Here is a 3,725-nt window from a genome sequence, read left to right on the forward strand (position 1 = left end):
TTCTCAGTAGTCATCACGAGGACTACCATGAGCTCCTGGATTGTGCCAGATACTTTATATGTGCTTTTGCTTAAGGTGCATACTACACTAATGAGAACTCTAGAAAGTCTCCATTTTACAGGAGAAGGCTGAGACTCAGAGGACTTGTGAAAGCGCTTCTTGAGGTAACGTATTTTAAAAAGTATCGGAGGAAACATGAGGTTGAATGTTCTGAACCTCCGCAGCCTCACCCTTTCCTTGGATCCATTGAATTTTTATGGTAAAGAATCTTGCCATGTCTCCAAGGAACCTAAAGAAAACAGGAAATGACCTAGGATTTATGAGGGCTAAGTACCCAAATAAATGCAAGGGGCCCTGGGCTACAAGTGAGTATGTGACAAGTGGCAAAATACAAGCAAAGTGTTTTCCAGGCTTAAATGGTCTCATCTCTATTTTACTTATCTATTTTTTACTTTTTTGGTGGAATAGGGGATTAAACTCAGGCCCTTGAGCTTGCCAAGCAAGCACTTATTCTACTGAGCCATCTCCTCAGCCCCTTGTCTCTTATTTATGAGAAACAAAATTTTATAGAAACATTGGCAATGCTGGAAAGATCACGAGGCCTTTTATATTCAATGGCAGGAGGAAGAGCCCAGGAATGAGAATGGGAGGAGAAGGCTAGAAAGTAGGCTGTTGGGAACCTGGAACTATGCACTGGGCTGGAAGTACAGTGTGTACAAAGTATGATCACATAAAACATTTAAGCAGAGTTTCTATCTGGATATCAGAAGCTCTAGATCTTTGGGCTAAGAAACTCCAAATTTATCCTAAATTTACAAAAAGGAAGGCACACTAAACATTTCTCATCAGGTGGCCAAATTAACTTGAAGTCTTATAAAATATCTATTAGTATAACTGAGAAGGAAGAGGAGAGAAATCAGACTGGCGTATGCTGGGTACTCGCCTCAGTGATTCTGAGTATACGCAGGAAGTCCACTGACCCCGCCAGCTGCATTAGGGTCAGAGGTCAGCAACCGTGATCAGTCAGAGTAGAATTTGAAGTTTGAGTCTCGGTGACTAACATGTGGAAATCAAGTAGCAACAGGAGAATTTCTTTGGGGATCGAAAGATGTGGTAACACATGCGAAAGGGAAGGATGTCACAGGAAGATCTGCAGGAAGCTTTGGTAGACAGTGAGTGAAGCTGGAAGATGAGCCTTGGGCCAAGAGCTGAACAAATAGCTGAGGCTTCAAGGTAAGTTGTGGTTCTTATCTACAAGTACCTAGACAGCAAGGCTGGGCCACTCTGTGGTTGAAAAGCATGAAAGAGTAAGACAGAGAACAGAAAACCTCAGCCTCCGGGGAAAAGCAGCAGAAAGCCAACACCAAAGAAACACACTAAGACTGAAAAAAGTCTGATGCTGTAGAAGGTAAAGGAGAAAACATTTCAACGAGGGTGCTGGAGCCACAAGATAGCGTGCATTAGAGAACAGAATCCTTGGTGCGACATGCTGTGCCTTGTCACATTGATAGCAAGTGCTGAGCCTGGGCACTGAGGACTCGGGGCATATCCACAGGAGGAGCCCTAGAGGGAGAGCAAAGATGTGTGGCTGTAGAAGCAGTAACGAGGAGAGGAGAGGCAGATTTTGGAAGAGTCCATCTCAGGAGAAGCCCTGCTTCCTGCTTCCTCCTCTGAGAGTGGGAGGGTGGGGCATGGAGAGGGGGAATGACTGTGAAGACACCGCAACTTGGAAAGAAGGCAGAATTCTAAAGAATTTGCAGTGATAGTATAGGCTGCTAATTTTATTATTTTTAGAAATTACATCTCTTGTGCAGTGTCCAGCCTGCTCTGCATACATTTTGCAAACATGATGAATAAATAAAACCACCTAAATAATGCATGTAGTATATCGGCACAGTGACTGCATATTTATGTCTACGACTAATGTACTCTGACTTGTGCAGTTTCAAGAGAAACACTGGCAAGCATCTGGGATACTTAGGCCCAAAGGAGCATAGCGTGGTGTTGTGCATTCCTCCTCACTCCTGTCCCTGGATCAAGTTCAGTGCATCACATTGTGCTGTAGAGATATCCAAAGCTCCAAATTATTTTCTCAATTGATTGGCTGAATTGTGCCTCAAGAGTTTCACAGACTATTACATGCTTTGACTTTAAATTTTCCCAAGAAGTCCTGTTGATCCACAGCAGTTCAAACCCAGTGTCAGCAGCCACATTCTTTTAGCTCTCAGGTGTGAGAAGCTCCTTCTGCTTATGCTATTATTTAAAAGGATGAGTTTTAAACAGAATTAATTGGTAAGTGGAACAATGGCTACAAAAGTCTTGAAATTGACTTCAGGGAATGACACGGCATGCAGAAGCAGCTCACATTTGGAGTTTTGCACTCAGGCAAGCTGAGGGTGCTCTGTGTGCATGTGCGTGTGCGTGTGTGTGTGTACATGCACTATGCTTTCAGGGTGTCTGTGTTGTTGCTCTCAGGATGGGGAATCCTGTCTGGAGGGGAGTGAGAGAGTAACTTCTTATCGCCCTGAACAAATGGGCCATGTGGTGGCGGGGACTCACAGTGTGAGAATGAGCAGTAACACACATTCCTCCCACTGTGCAATGAACACGCAATTGCTCTGGGGTGCTGCAAGAGGAGGGCTCACAGTGGTTTGCAGCAACTACTCCGTGTTCAGAAGGCACCAAGTAAGGGCAGCTCCTTCCGCTTTTCCCCACTCCTGGAACTATCTCTGTGAATTCAGTTGAAACACTCATGTTTGAAAAACTGAGATGGTTTTAAGCCTAATAAAAATCAGTGAGATGCTCTTTCCTTTTGTCGCTTCATTTCCTCATTCTATGCATTCTGACACAGAACTTACTGAGGGAATCCTGTGCCTACCTCAGGAAGGGATGCATGGTCACACCAAGTCCTACTCCTGCTGATTCCCAGGACAAACCCCGTACCACAGCAAGGTGTGCTGGCCCTTCTATTTTAGCTTGTCCTCGATCTCCAACTCTTAGGTTATAAATATTCTCTTTTTTATTTTAAAGTAAGTATTCTAAGATGTATAATTATCTAGACTATATGAAGTACTCAAAAAATTAGGCTTGTAGTTGTTAATTTGTATATATGATGCTGATTATATGATGTGACACAGATGACCCTTCAAAATAGAAGATCTAGTCAAAAAAAGGAAAGGCAAATGAAATGGATACCTCTTATAAAGAAATACAAATGGCCAATAACATGGAAAAAGTTCACCATTTCTAGCCATTAGAGAAATGCGGATTGAAACAATACTAAGATTTCCTGCTCTGCCAGGAAGATTGGCCGTCATCAGGGAACCAAGCAATAAAGGATGCTGTCAAGGCTCGGGTGAAAAAGGAACACTCCCACACTGTTGGTGGAAATGAGCACTATACAGCCATTGTGGAACTCATTGCTGAGCATTCTCAAAAATGAGCAACAGAGATTTCCTTTGACCCAGCTATTCCTTTGTTCGGTATCTTCCCCAGAAATCAAAAGACATCACGTGACTATGATGCATGCTTAGCAGTCACCACGTGATGGTTACACATGCTCACCAGTCATCATGTGACAGTGACGCATGTTCACCAGTGTGAACATGCAGCAGCACAATCCATAAACCCTAAATCTTGGAAGCAGCCCATGTGCCTATTGGCTGGTTAATGGATTAAGAAAATGTGGTATGTGTACACAGTGGAACACTTCCAGCTACACACAA

This window comes from Octodon degus, unplaced genomic scaffold (assembly GCF_000260255.1).
Source record: "Octodon degus isolate 3935 unplaced genomic scaffold, OctDeg1.0 scaffold00034, whole genome shotgun sequence".
Lineage (NCBI taxonomy): Eukaryota > Metazoa > Chordata > Mammalia > Rodentia > Octodontidae > Octodon > Octodon degus.